The 16,380-nt window shown below is 32.5% G+C and overlaps 2 protein-coding genes across 6 annotated transcripts in view; one reads left to right on the plus strand and one right to left on the minus strand.

The window, feature by feature from the left end:
• Atg16 (Autophagy-related 16) overlaps positions 1-16,380 on the minus strand; it is a 159,997-nt gene that overhangs the window by 83,454 nt on the left and 60,163 nt on the right. The gene's annotated exons all lie outside the window — the stretch shown is intronic.
• Positions 14,793-16,380, plus strand: part of LOC137927251 (uncharacterized) — a 37,084-nt gene continuing 35,496 nt past the window's right edge. For both annotated transcript variants that reach the window (XM_068771033.1, XM_068771040.1), the window contains exon 1: positions 14,793-14,970. The gene's annotated coding sequence lies outside the window, so the exon portion shown is untranslated. The remainder of the gene's footprint in view (positions 14,971-16,380) is intronic.

Genomic DNA, 16,380 nt, shown 5'->3' on the forward strand with positions numbered 1-16,380 from the left:
CATAAGGAGACTGTAAATTGGCAACACAATATTTAATAAAGGTTATCAAAATGTAAGACAAATGAACTGTTGCTTTGGTTGGCATAGTAAAGTTTTTTCTTCACTTAAGAGTATTTAAATATTTGGGTACATTCACCCAAGGGTTGGATCCTGGTGGATAAGATCACAATCTTTTCTCATCTGTAGTGGTGTTGACGATATGTTGGGCGAATCATTGGTGTGGAGGGCCATGGCTTCCTTAAGAATTTGCAATGGAAAGCCGAGTGGAAGGCCGACTCCGTTATGAGTTGACGCTGTCACCACACAGGCGTACCACATCCAACTCGTCTGAGAATGGCGACCCCTTACCACAAATGAGACCATCGAAGTCGCAGATGTCCAAAGTGGAGGACCTGCGCACCCACTAACTTTAACGACTCTAAGACAAAAGCTGGGTCAATTTAGTCTCGAACTATCGTGATAGTATGATAGTTTCAGACGTAGTATAAACAACGTGTACCTGTGGACCGGTTATCCAAAAGAACAGCGTTAGAAGAACAGTGGCGAGTACTACACAGAGTTACTCGAGGTCATATAATTCATTTTTTTATCGGTATGAGACGATTGTGCAAAGTGTACAAAATAAAGCTTCCCTTCAGTATTTTAATTCTAGATTTCTAGAAATTATGTTAGTAAATAACAAATATTTGATCAGTGGTAGCCCAGCGGTAAAGAAATGAGACTTGCAATCGTAGGTAGCGGCATACGTAAAATTCGCCCTTTGTGTATAAATGAAATAGGATTATTACTGTTCACGAACGAGTTTTCAGAGGAAAGGCAGCTGCGTCCATGCGTAATATAATACCACATTGCGATCGCCAATTCGCTTGCCATATATACCGTCGGCGCTTATGGATATCTTTGGGGAAGCCTGTGCTTTGTAGTGGGCGCCTATGGACTAAAACGAATAGCAATTATAAATTCATTAGTTATATATAATGTAATGATAAATTTAAGCTAAACAGAGTTAATTGCCGAATCAATTTGCATTGGCTTCAGGTATTTAGGTTAGTACGTATTAAAATACCACCGAACGATTGAATTTATTAGGCGGATGAAGAAAGAAAAATCTTAGATACCAGCGTCGGAGTTAATGAGAAATAGTACCTCAAGCCGACTCATTAATTCAAGCCGCTAGAGCTAACCACCGTCTGGATAATTTCAAACTCTTAAGCAATATACCATTAAATACTTTAACTACCAATTGAACATACGTCTTCGCTCGTAAAGTGATGCTTACCTTCCTGCCGTTTATTGCAAAGATTCTCTTGTTGACTCGCAACAAAACTCGCTTGGTTTTAGCATTTTTTATCCGCTTTCTCTAGACTAACATTTACGTGAATTTGATTTGATTTTTTTAATGTAAAAAATGCTGTTTGTTTGTGGGTATTCATAGCTTCACCGGGTCTGTGCATGAAAGGCACATAGCAACATTAATAACTTATTTTACTGCATATTTAAGAATGCACGTGTCACTATTTAATATGAATGTTTTTAAGAGTTATACATAATACGAGTTGTAATTAGCGAGGACTATATTGGCTTAGTCCGGTGCTTTGTATGACGGCACTCCAAGCAATATATTTTTTTGTGCAAAGATTGGCTGACAAGGCGGAAAGTTTTCTTTAACAGTGTTCTTACAAATAATAGTAGCTTCGTCTTTAGCCCTAGTTATACTTGAGAGAGAGTTTTTGTTAAAATAAAGGAAACAAAAGAGACGCGATAAATACTTTTATATAATGTTATGTTAAAAGTTTGCTAATAAAACTTTTGAACTGTTTTTCACAATTTGCCTTTTTGAGATGTCAGCTAGATTTTGAGCAATTTTATAAGCAAAAAAATTATACTTATGTAAATTATATATACGTATGCAAGCCTCAGAATGCATCCTAATTTTACGCTTAGCTTTGGCAAGCTAAGGTTTAATTATAATTGAGCACAGCTGAACATGATCAAAGTTAACTACCGGTGACAACGTTCTGAGAATCTAATCATAAGTTACAACAGCATTAGATACAGCGATGTTAGTGAAAACTTCATTAAACTAAGTCAATATTAAATAAGCGACGTTAATTGAGTCATAGCCTTAACCACAAGCAATATTAGAACTAGAAGACGATAGTGTCCATATCTACAAAGTAAACAACTGTGCATTTAATATTTTATAGTTTTTAACGTATCTAGCAATGCTTTTTCAACAATGCATATTGAATATTGCAACTTATTACCTAAAGCGACAAATGTCAAATGTTAATATTTGTCCTCAGAAAACAGACTGAGAAAACAACGGTCCGGACGTGAATTGTCAGTTAACACGTGCGGCCCCGATCGTGATACGAATTTCGTCGCCCCAGACGGGGAAAAAGTAAAATTGATATTCTTATAGTTGTTCCTGAGAACTTTCAACAGGATTTTGTCACAATTTCTCTTAAGGAGTTATGATGATTTTGAGTGAGATTTCCAGTTAGATACAGGACTTGACATAAAAAGTGTTCAACATTGTCTATATTTTTTCTTCAATCAGCGCAACATACAAAATTTGACATTAGCGTCTCAAATAAACCAGAAAAAACAATTAAAACTTTGTGGTCAATATGTATCTATCACTTTTTAAAAGGATGCTGTTCTTGAGCGCATGTATACGCTGTATGTAATGATCTTAATCAAATCTAGATCTGTGTTTGTTGGACTACAAATAATAGAAAGTATTTCTTAGCTTACTTGTATAATAATTTCTTGTTTAATTAAACATTTTAATTAATATATCATTAAAATTGTTTTAAAATGGTTACATGAGTTATAGGATAATCGTAATGCATTGATTGAGTTTTGTATTGAAACACAACTTAACCTGATCTTTGTATTAATTAGGTTATGGTCTAATAAACTTTGAATTAAAATCTAATTTATTATATAAAAACAAATACGAAAGTGTTTTCGCAGTTAAATTCCTTTCGGCATGGTTCTTGACGACGCACCTGTCTAATTATGGCCGGAATTCACATTAAGTGTTCAAACTCTCGTAAGATAGGTTCAATTTGTAATTGCGTCGGCGATACGTTAAGAGACTTAAAAGCCTTGTGTTTACGTCTTAAATATCATCCGTCATGACCAAGATCACGTACGTTGACTGCAAATTTTTAATTTATACTGATATTCTTATGGCAATGTAATATTAATTTTAATTTTAATGTACATTAAAAACCGATGAGGCATTTAAAATTAACATTTATGCAAGCACATAAACTGTGATTTTTTTTAATTTTTGCGCCAAAATATGGATACAAGAAGTAAAAATGAACTCATAACGTCTAAACTTTGTTTATGAAAAAATATTCTTCATGGATCTGAGTACACATATATAATAAAGTTTCACAACTTATCCATGGGCTTTTAATTGATTGAAATGTTTGGAACTTGATTTGTGAGACATTAACATGGTTAATTTTATAATTTATATTCGACAATTATTGAATTTCATTTAAAAAGAGTTGAGTTTCTGGCCAGCTCTTCTCAATATTTCGAATTGGTGGTGGCTTTCTACTCATAATACTAAAATAATTGATAGTTGAAAAATGCATGTCATCATACATAAAAAATTCAAGTAATTGAATAAAAATATTTTGATTTTTATTCATAGAAACTACGAAAAAAAAACAACGCTACTCTATTGCCGTATGTCATGAAATTAGGAGTAAATATTTATTGCACTGTTAGAGGATGCAAGCTGCTTCCAACCAAGTTATAAGAAATTTATGGGGAGGCCTATGCCCAGCAATAGACATCCTACGTCTGAAATGATGGTGGTGATGGTAGTGAAATTCCTAGGTAGGAGGTAGGCTAGGTAGTGATTCCATTAAATATAAAAGTAGTGAAATTATTTAAATTTTGGCAAGATTTATATTTTCATTTGTTTGACAATTGCATGTGTAGTTATCTCGGCATGAAAGTCTTTTTTTATAAATAACCTCTTATATACTATACTTGAATTTGACTTTCGGTTGAATAATAATTTTACCCAGTTAAACACTGTTACAAAATCATCTATTTTAATTTTTTTTTAATTTTTCAAGGGTTTAATTATATACTTACAGATTCGTTCACGATATACATCTGCATGAATAAGTTAAACAGATTGTCATTTTCTTCAAATTTGTTAAATAACTGTTGGCGCTATGAAAGCGTTTTGTACACGAATTTATTAACAGCTTTGTAAGTTATTGTACTGTTTGCATATTTGATGTATGAGAATTATTAGTGTTGTCGGCCATGATCGAAATAAAACTTGGAGATCTTATGCTTCTTGTACATATAAATGTTATTTAGACAATAGAATCTTTCGAGTCGAGTTACGAATTGAAATAACAGATTTTATCAACAACTGCTGTACGAAAATAAATTACATTGAAAATTTTATATTTTGTTCGTCTAGTAGGTTTAGTCCAAACCTTTGCGATAAGCAAACTTATACACCACTTTTTCTAATAATTAATGATGGAATTATTTATATATTTCGTGGCAAAATTGTGAATATGATGTTATCACTTAGTTATCTATCTCAAACTTGGTTTATATTTTTTACAATTATAGCTATCTAGTACACAGGAAACAGTTATCACATAAGTATTTTATACCAAAACACGGAGACATAACTGTAGGATTAATAAATAATCTAATAACGCTCATCGCAAGATATGTTCGTGTTTTATTATATTATAACAGCCCATTCAGTACGCCTACTTAATTTGAATGTTTAGGATTATATTTATCGTTTGATATGCGGAATATCGTAAAATAACTTTAACAATAAAGAAGGATGACTATCTTCTTGTTATTAGTTGACATAGACATATAAGGTCATTCTTGAATGTAATAAAATATCCAGTTAAAGTACCAAACCAGTAAAACTTTGCTCTTTATGACCATTATACTAAAGTAAGCAGAATAAATGAAAGTCAGTACATATTTTTTAAAATGAAAATAGTAGACTCTTTTAAAATACTAAAAATAAGTTTTTCTATTAGTTATTTTAAGTATAAAGAGTGTTATAGAGGTCATAGCTTTAAACGGGTGTTTTAATTTTAATTTGAATATATAATTTTCTTACCATATTATCATTAAGTTGTTCTTTTTGAGATCATTGACTCTTGGGTAGATGTATCGTACATTAATTGACAGCAAATAAGCTATACGTTCACAATTTTTAAACTTTCAAACCTATTAATAATCATTCTATATAAACACGTATTTAAGTCTATAATATATTATTCGAGGTTCGTTCAGAATGTTTTACACCAATTATGTATTTTTAATATATATTATGCGGGAAAAAAAAATAAAATGATTCTCTCCACTTCTATTATTTCTGGATAAAAACACAAAAAATAACTCATAAAGTATTTATTCCACGTATTGTGGCGTCGGTGTTTACTTAGCGTTTACTGTTATACAAATGTTCATTATTGGCACTACCTAATACGCGAAAGCGTAGTTAAACAAGTGTCCGTTCTCTGGCATCTGTCCCAAGCTAAGCTGTTCTGTATTCAAGAGATGATAAATCCAGTAGAATTAAGTTTAATGAAAGCGTGTAAGTACACCACACGTGATGATCATGATCAAATCTGATTAAATATTGTAAGTCGACATCTAAATACTCAATTTTCATAACAGTTCTAAACACGTATCATCTCCTCAGCTACTGTAGGTTTGTGGTGAATAAAGTAATAGAAAGAAATAAAACGTAAAAATGTAAACACACAGGGTTTATATAGTATAATATAATATAAGAAATGATAGTAGGAATAAGTTAAAATGTAACCAAAATAAATTGTGACAATAAAGCTGTGATAAAAATAACTATAAGAAACATAATAAACAAAAGTTTGTGATAAATTGTAAATAAGAGTGGAATTGAATAGGAGGTAAAGACAGATGGAAAGAACGGAAAGATAATATGACGAATGAAAGAAGAGTACGGAAATAAAAATGGAACGTGAAAATGTAAATTGAAAATAAAGATCCCTGTTCCCATTTAAACAGGGGTGGAAGGAGAGGTCCCCAATCGCCCAGCGGGAGCCATATAAAAAAAAACGTATCAACGTAAAAAATTATTTCCTGCAGTTTATTCTATTCTAGATATAGAAATATAGATTTCTTTATGTAGTTTAGATGATTAAATCTTCTGAAATCATCTGCATTTTTACATTTAACGATCGATGACATCCATCTTAGGTTACATATGAACAAAAAAGTAGTAAGCAAAAAATTCTGTGCAGTTGATGTTAGTTTCCCCAAGTAAATATTCTCAATTTTAAGGCAGGGAGACCTGGAATATCATCGCGGGCAATGAATATCATTGCCCGCGATGATATTCCAGGCATTTCATGCATTTTTATTGAAACCGACAATGCAGTAGCGGATAGATTTAACATTGTAATGCATCAGTAATTCGAGGCCATGGGTCCTCGCTGCTATTAAAACTAATAAAATCCGGTTATGCAATTGCTACCTACGCCGTCTTTTGGCGAAAGCAGAGGTTTTAGGTGTGTAATTTTAAACGTGTTGCTGTTTATTTACTTGTTCACTTAGATGGGCTGTGGTGTGAAAATGGAATTCCGTGAATAGTATGTTGTTTCGATTTTTAAGACATACATAGTTACGACAAAACTGTACTGCAAGTAATTCTTTTTAAGGTCGAATTTGAGAACTTTTTAAGTTGATATCTCCCGAATATTATTTCTTTAGTTTTTTCTTTCCGACGCTCAGTAAGACTAATCTTGGTAATTGAAGCTTACAAAGTATTACTTATTTTAATTATACTGCTTTTATCCATGTCGCATGTCTTATGCTTTTAATTTTCCTCTTTAATGGCATCGGTCCGACCGATATAGAGAATTTTCTAGGAATATTAGAGTAACGTATATCAATGTTGACTTTGATATTTTCTGGTATTTAATTAAAGATTTCTTTGCGGCAGATTAAATACTATTCGAAGTAATTAAACATACATATTATAAATATTCTATTAGTGTACCATAAGTGAAATATCTACATCTCCGAACATCAAAACTCTACAGAGTCACAAAAAATAGACTAGTGGTCAAATAAAAAACCGATCGCATTTTAATTAAAAGCAACTACTTTTTATATGGATAAAAACTATTCAAAGTTTTAATACGTATCAATATATCACTTAAACCTAAATAAACAGTAATTACGCCGGTCTGAGGTCACAGAAGATTGATGAGATATAGAATTAATGTTACGTTTATAAGTCAAGCATGTGCTTTGATAAAAAATGGGCCGTATTACATATCAGCTTTTAAATTTTATTCCTTCACGTACGCGAGAATGTTATTTATTGTTCATCAAGCACATATGACAGACGTACAATTTTTTTTACAAAAACTTTTTTATTATTAATTGGCCAGTTATAAAATGATTTGTGAACATTTAGAAAATAAAGGATCAAACAATGTTATTGTCATTACGGTGACATATACAAACGCTATAATGAAAATCGAATAGGCAATGAGTAGAGCCATAAAAACACAATTTAAAAGTTAGAGAGGATGCAGAGGGCAAAGACCGTAGGCGTGTTCTGTAAATAATGACAGATCTTATGCAACGATTTCTAATACCAGTTATTAAAAAGATTGGATATGGAGTATTCAAGAAAATATTATGAACTCTTTTATTGTGGTGATTCTATGTAAACTGGTTTAACTTAATTTATGATATTTTTTAGATAATAAATTTTTTCCTTCATTATGTAGATCTGGTACAAAATCCTGCAATATTTTTGTTAAATTTGTAGGACTGGTCGTAATCATGTTGGACTGGTTAATATAGTACATATTCGCGTAGTGGAATTGGCCAACTGGTTGAAAGTCGTAAAGGAATCGAAAGAAAATTTTGACAACCTGACATTTCTTAAAGAAACCGAACTTTAAATGAAGGATATAGTATAGCATAGTTACAGGGGTAGAGGGCTGAAACTTGTGATCGTAGGTCGCTGGTTCGACTCCCGGGATACAGTCTTATATTCACACTTTGTGCATTAATCACATAGGAATGTCGCTTCTCACAATTCAGCTTCCCTAGTTTGGGTAGCAATGTCCTCTGCGTACCATAATACCAAACTGCGATCACCAACCCGCGTGTCTTACGTGGTGATTATGGTATATTCCCCCTAAAGATATTTTTAGGGGAGGTCTATGCCTTGCAGTGGGTCTTTAGCTAAAATGACGATAGTTGCATGTAATTAGTTTGTAGGATTAGTAAAGGTGTTATAGATTGGTAAGGAAAGTTTTGGAAAATAAAGCGCTCTCTTTCCAAACCGCATAGGACGAGAAGCGTTGGGTAAGATCTGTATCCAGAAGAGGATGAACGTAGGCTGGTGGTGAATGTATAACATAACACAACTAGTAGGACTGTAAGGCTGTATGTTAATGTAAGTTTGTTATAAATCGTTTTTTTTGTCTTTAATAAAACACATAATATGTTTGCGATATTTAAAATTAAAGCATTTTCCAAAGTAAGTAATAAATTGAATTTTTTAAATAGAAAAACAATGTAGTAATTCTGCTAAGATAACTTTGCGATAAGTAAAATTGCTTTAAGATGCAATAAAAAGGCCAGCACACACAACGAACGTAATTTATAAAATCAAGTATCACTTTATAGCCGTCAAATTGCTCTAGAAGCAGCTTAAGCGTAAACTTTGAATTTATAAAATTCCCGGATTTTGCCGCGGTTTACTTTGTATAAAAATGATTTTTATAATGATATGATAGAATAATTTATTGAAGATCGAAGATAAAAGCAGATTATCCTTCCACAATTAGTTTCTGCTGCAATTAGTTCAACTTCATAGTAATTAAAATATTCCTATAAACTTAAATTACAAAATGATCCTCTCTTAAGCTCGGTCACTTTTTGGCGTTTAACCCTTAATTAGGCGCATGGGGTCAGGGCCGCTTAAAATTCAAAAAATAATGGCTTACAGTCTTCAGAGCGTACTAACGCTCTTTCTAGCTTCCTCATTCCCCTCGGGGTACGCAAATTAGTCGCATCCAGAACATTAACTCTTGCACACACATCGCTGTCCTTTAGAGACCTGACCCCATGCGCCCAGTTACGTTCCATTTTTTGGCAAAGGTAAGTTTTTACTTTTGTGATTTTTTTTGTGTTTATATTAGTATATTGTTTACTGTTTATCTTTGTATGTGTGTATTTTGATACGGTATGATTTCTTTATGTATTTTTGAGTTTTTTTCTATGCTTTTTCTTTTTTTTTGAATTGAAATGCCTAACGACAAACAAATATTGCAATGGCTGGATGAAGTGTTTGATGAAGAGCAAGATGTTGCTGGTTCGGATTCGCAAGACAAAACTTTAAACGATGCTGTCATTGATAGTGCTCATAATTCAGAAAGCGAAATTGAGGAGTCTGAACGTATCCAAGACATCCCTGTATCGACGGAAGATAATTATTTTTTATCTCGACATACTCAGAGAAATGGCCCGAAAGTGAAATGGTGTAAAGTACCACCATCGAACGCAGTAAGGACCCGAGCACAAAATATTATTTTACATTTACCTGGAGTATAAACATATCTGGCATCAACCCATTTGTCATACACAAAGCGAATACTGAGAAGACTTTGACTTATACAAGACGGATTTTCTTGAAGAAAATAGCTGCGGCACATGTGGAAGATCACCAAAAACGTCGCATACAACTACGTGCTGTACCAGCGACAACAAAAAGACGGCTCCGTGAAGTTTATAATGTGAACAAGGCGGTTTATCAATCAACAGCTAAGCGCGGGCGCTGTTCATCATGTCCTAGAAAGGACGACAAAAAAGTGCCACCAAAATGTTTCAAGTGTCGTAAATTTATTTGTCAGCAACACTCAAGGATTTACTGCGTCGGATGCAGAACAGAAGATTCCGCTGATGAGGCTGAATAAACTTTATTTCTTAAGTTGATCTTGGCTCTGCCAAAAAAATTAGTTTAAAGAGAGGTTTACTGTTTTTGTTTTTTTTTCTAATATTTTTAATGTCATAGTAAGTATTTGTTTCTTAAAGTTAAGTATATTAAAGTACTTTATTAATTACTAAAGAAATCCATTAAGTTTTATTCCTTTTTGATACTCTTTTCTCAATATTTTTTTGGGGTCATTTAAGACCCCATGCGCCTAATTGAGTGATTTTCTCAATGCGCCTAATTAAGGGTTAATAATAATAAAAAATAATACCTTTAACATCTTTCCTAATCAAGAAAAGATTGCTAGGAAAGATTTTTGCAAGCTTTCTCTTCAGTAAATTTAATGTATACATTTCCCCTTATACCTTCAGTTGATATTTTTACTTTGTTAAATATTTTCACACTAATATTCTACTTGAATTGGTAGTATATTCAGACAATTTAAAATGGTATAATTCATATCACTCAGAGATGTCCACCTAACGATTAAAACCATTTTTTGTGCTCATTTAGACCAACTAACGTCGTGTCGGTGTCCATCTTGAAACCGGATGTCAGAACGATGTCACTAAGCATATTATTTCGTAGTTTGTCGCATTAAATGCGTGTAATTAAATTACGGTTGTGATAAATAAATTTTACAAGGAACCTAAGATATATATAATTTATGCTTTTGGCTAAACATTTTAACATATGTATAAGAAAGTTTCGATTTAAAAGTTTTTAGGTCAGGTCAGATATTTGGGTTAGTGTTTATAAATACATTTTGTGTTATATTTTATTCATCACGTTTAACTTTTACATATTTTTTCGATTAATCTCTTAAAAATGTTACATACGAGCAGAGGCACTAAAAGTTTTTAAATACATTAAATATACTTTTAAAAATAATTTTTTTCACAATCGTTGCATTATTAAAAACCAATGTGAAAAGTATCACTCTTTCTTGGGTGTTTTTTTTCATGTTGGTTTCGAACGAAGCCACCACTTCTTCAGCACATTGAAGTCGTAATCTTAGAAATTCTTCTTTTATTTTATGTATTAAACGAGTCGCTTGGTGCGAGTCGAAGACTGAAAGGGCGGAACAAATCTCCAACTGCCATAGTCTATTAAGTGTTCAATTGTGCGATTGTCAAGTTTTGTTGATGAAAGAGGACTCTGCAAGAGGAAGGTTGTTCTAGAACTTTTATTTAAATCAAACGGGACTTTACTCTCTTGTCACCGTAGTCTTGTTTTCGAGGATAATTGTAGCATAGGCTATCATCAGATCGAAGAACAGGCGATGGTCTGATTCCCTAAGCTTTTTCTTCTCTTAATTTTTGTAGGCAATTTTTCTAAAGGAAACAACCAACTGGGAAGATTTCGTTTAGGTTTCATTACATAAAATTATATCTTAGTCTTGATACAACTTTAAAAACGTCATTTGAGGCTAAAAAGTCTAATTTCAAAATTATTTCTCGGTACCAAACAATGCGACGACGTTTTCTCGTCTAGCACAAAACTTTCTAGCGACTAAATAATTATGCAAAATATATTAAATTTGTCACATCACACAGAGAGAAAACAAAGATATAATTTGTAGTTGACTTTTCATGAAACATACTCTATGACCGAACAACTTCGATGTTAATTTTAGTAGTGGTTGTTGGAGGACGCCTCTCCTTCGGATCCTTACTAAGATACGATTCGATACAGAACGACCACGTTTTGACTTGCAAAATTGTAGATAGTAGCACTAGATATAGCTCCATCACCAAAAGCGATACGAAGTTTCGTGACTTTCTTGTTTATTGAGATCGCAACGGAAATCGCAAAAACTCATGAAAAAAAAAAATTTTCAAGTGTTCTAAAATAACTCTGGATCCTAATCTTAAGGACCGTCAATTTGTGTGAAAAATGACACAATGGTGTAATGTACGAATTTAAATCAGTAAATAGTTCAGGTTAGGTATACAAACATTTTTTTATTTTTTATAAACAATTTTTAGCACACATTTTAGTAGAATCAGTCAGCAATCGCTTACATAAACTATATTTACAATTTACTCAATATGATAATACTATGGGATAAATAATCAAAAAATATTTATAATTGTTTTGAGAGTTTTTGTAAAAGGTCTTTCGGTTTTACTAGCCTCTTCAAAACGAGTATTCTGTCACAGATGGAAGCAGCAGCAATGATGTACTACTCCGTGTTCGCCTGTCGATACAACAAGCCCGCGACCGGGAATCGTAAGCCACAGTATTTAATTACAAGGCTTAGCGTCTACAGATGGTAAGTGGAGCTCATCACTAACCATCCGGTTAACGCCCCGCTTGTCTTACCCCCTATGGTTAGGTTGCAAAGCATTTTTTTAGTTTTGTTGGGTTTTTTATAAGTATTATCATTATATCGTGCTAATTTATTGTATACCATACTCTCCTTAAAGTAAAAGGATATTGAATGATATATAATAGATATAATAATATCAGAGTAAATTAAGTAAAATCAGTACATTTAATAAACCATAAATCCTCGTAAAAGAAAATCGATTCCTACTGAATGGTTCGTGTAACTATTGAAATCAGAACAAAAATCACTACATTTTCTAAGGAGTAGCTTAAAGCTTCCATTGATACGAAACCCTGCAAATTATGTAATAAAAATCATACCTAAACCGCAAAACTGCTCATTTTAAGCATATCAAACTAATAACAAAGACAATGGGTGTAAACATTTGCAAGGTCATAATATAAACATAAAAATTATTTGAGATATAATCCGTTAAAGTGAAGTTTTATGTTTGTTTATATATTCGCGTAGATATAAGTTATCATAGAAGGTTAGTAGTTAAGTCTTTTTTCTTAGCAATTCTGTTTACCTCTCAAGGCTGGTTAAGAAAGTAAAGAAAATTTAGTATTCAGAGTCTATTATATTAAAATATAATAGATATACTTCAATATAACTTTAACTGCTAAGTCACTAACTTTAATTCATATTTAAAGTCGCCATGATTGTTTAATAATAATAATGCTAAATCATTGCAGAGTCATTTGCAGAAGCATAAAAGAATTCTTAACTATTAAATTATGCTATTATTTTATTAATCAAATATAGTCTTTAGACTTAATTGACACACAACATCCATAAGATCGCTCAGAACTATAAAGTTTGTAAATTTGTTACAATACGACAACATTATATTAGCACAAATAATCTATTGCTACGACTATGTTTACGTTATAGTCTAGCTCGGGCTTTAATATCTAGAACAATATGTTTGCACTCTCACCAGTAGGTAACCGGTACGTTAGTTTATATGAAATAGATAAATTATAAATTATACGAGGAAAGTCTAGGGGCTTAATATCTCTTGCATATAAATATAGCGATATGTGTGATACTTTTACAGCCGTAAATATTTAACATTGTAATTCAAATGTAGTTTTATTTTACTTTGTTAGCAACTGCAGTTGTGTTAGGTTCTAATTTAATTATTTTGTGAACTATAATAAGAATAACGAATTTGTTTAAATTTTACAGAAGCATACAAATATTATTTGGTAGAGATTACAGGAGACAGAAGTAGGCTATGCAGTTAATAACATTAAATAAGATCACCATTAAATCAAGAATACGAAAGATTTGTCACATCTGTTGATTGTTGTTTCTATCATTAATTCTTAGAGATGAATTTCAGTCTGTACCCAAGTGCCATAACAAGCAAACACGTGGCATGAAGTTAAGTGAAATAATGATCTCAGATTATAATGTTATTCAATATAATAATAGTTCTTCAACAAATTCTCGGACTGTTGTTATTAAAAATTGTATTAGCTTACAATTAATACGAGCATGGATTGATTCCCTGCCTTATCTAACATATGATAAACTTTGTCATAAAGCATTTATGTACATATTTTACGACGTGTGAATTTTAGTAAAGTATATGTTCGTCGTTATGTTATGCACGGAAAGAAAGTTACCTATATATACAGGTTGGTAGAAAGGCTTTAAAAGGGTGTATTATTATAAATTATTTGTATCTAAAGTTTTGATTAAACAAATAAATTGGGAAGCTGGGAGGTTTGAACTTTGTGTAATTCATAAACTTTACATAATTTTTTTTCTACGTAAAAGCTATAATAATAATATAATAAATTTTAATATTATAGCTGGATAAAAATTCCGAAAAAAAAATGACTTTACTCATCAAGGATTTATCAAGAGTCTCTCTGTCCCAGTCTTCATTAATGATCAGTTTTAAAGGCGTAGCATAGCACCTAAAAAAAGTGAAAGAATAAATATTGGTTTTGGCAATAGCAAGTATTTCGCAAATACAATTGACCCAATAAAAAGTAAAAAAATGTGCGTCATTACAAGCACGATTTTATTTATAAGGAAGGAAAGGCAATATTCTCGACATATCAATCTAAAAAAATACGAAAACTTATAAAATAAAATACAATGATATGAGACATTTATTTAGAACAATATTTGAATGGCATCATAGATGTTGGAAAAAATCGAATATGAACAGAGAAAAAGTGTAGCGATGCAGTACGCGACCGACCGGCGTCCGCTCGACGGATGTACAGTACGCTGCTCGGGTAGCCACCAGCAGCGTCCAGCGCAATCTCTCCCTTTCTCTCGAGCTTATCGCTCTCTCTCTCCGTCCTTCGGTGGTTCGTTCCTCTTCTTCTTGCAAGGTTAAGGTTACGTCAGACGTGTTATGTTATAACCGTTGGGGCGCACTCTGGCAAGTTCAGTGTCTCGTGGAGAGTGGCCGCGACACCAAGCCCGCGACAATACTGCGCGCGCGTCATCCATAGGACTGTGCGGCCCCGCCAGTGTTATAAAACCAGTGAAAAGTTAATGAACTGGGTGTTGAATTCGTTTGAACCGTATCCCGTGACGCTATACCTTAAAAATATCAACTTACGTGTAACCCGTTCAAAAGGTACGTATTATAACAAAAAAAAAAAAGAAAAAAATAAAAGCAACATGTATCTTGTAATTTTTATTTAAACGGCAAAATAATACTTTCTTGATATGCATTTTTTAAACAGTTGGGGCATCGCGTTTCATAAACTGGTCTATAAATATTTTATGGTGTCTCCAGTAGCGGCGGTCATGGATGTGAGTGCATCTTCTGTGGCATGTGATAATTATTGCCATGTCTCTAATAAAATACCGTGCAATGTTTAATTCAACAATCCTATCAGTGGAAGTTATTCTAAGCATATTTTATAAAAGTTGAAGATATAAAAACATTCATACAAACAGCAACAAAAAAAAAAAACAAATATACCACCTTCATTCCAATTAAAGCCACAATATAGCGCATTTATATATACAAAATAGCGAGAAGCAAACGAGAAGGAGAACAATTGTTCATGTGACAAATATTTCCCACGTAGATTAAGTCGGGATTGTTTTTATAATAATGTTCGTAATTATCTTGATAAGAATCTATGTTCGCTGTGAAATAAGAGTTTCCCAGACATTAGTCACACGAAGAAATGAAAATTTGTTTGGAAAAAAATGGAGCTTGTGTCGTAGAACCGTTAGAGTATTGGTAGACGAAGGTTTTTGCGCTAACCGCTGCACTTGGCTCTATTCGTATATGTGAACGATAAGGTCCAGTGCCTATAACGCAATACAGTGTTACGTTATATTTAGTACTGCTTGGTTGGTTCTTAGAAAGATTACTAAAAAAATTCTTTCTGCGAACTTTTAATTCGCAAAACGTATTGTAGAAATGATTTATTCGATTTCGGTGAAATTTTAGTATGTAACGGCTAGAGCTAAGGCTCCTCAAGAAGAGCCCGCGAAATGCGCAGCTTGAAAGACTCTTAGGCTAAGCAGTCTTTGTGCCTTGCCCCCACGCATCTACGGAATAGGCAAATGCCACTTGGGCAGCAATTTAAGCTAGGTCAAAAAATGAGTAAGAATTACTTCGATACATAGAAATAATAATTGATATTCACTTCATCAAAAATGTTTTAAAACATTAAAAAAACGGACACATCATTTTCATTTGAACAAAAGACATCAACGAGCGTGATTACAATATCACTCACTAAAAGGACGTCTGGCGGATAAAAGTACTGTTAAAGGCAATGACGTAGAGTTTTTAATATTTCTAAGTAAATGTTGTCGATTAACCAAAAAGAGCAAAGAAGCTTACTAACAAAATTTTAAGCAGCGTTCAAACTCGACTACTCAATACGATATTAATATTACACGTATTTTATTAAACCCAAAAAAAATTTAGTGTTGTAGAATATTTAAGAAAAGAGAAAACTAAATTTATTAATATAAATATTTGCGCTATAATGAGTATCTAAAATTGGGTAAAGGTTGTGAC

The sequence above is a fragment of the Battus philenor genome, unplaced genomic scaffold, assembly GCF_028537555.1.
Source record: "Battus philenor isolate CCGP_79_NKW_IND1 unplaced genomic scaffold, ilBatPhil1.0.hap1 SCAF_10, whole genome shotgun sequence".
Taxonomy (NCBI): domain Eukaryota; kingdom Metazoa; phylum Arthropoda; class Insecta; order Lepidoptera; family Papilionidae; genus Battus; species Battus philenor.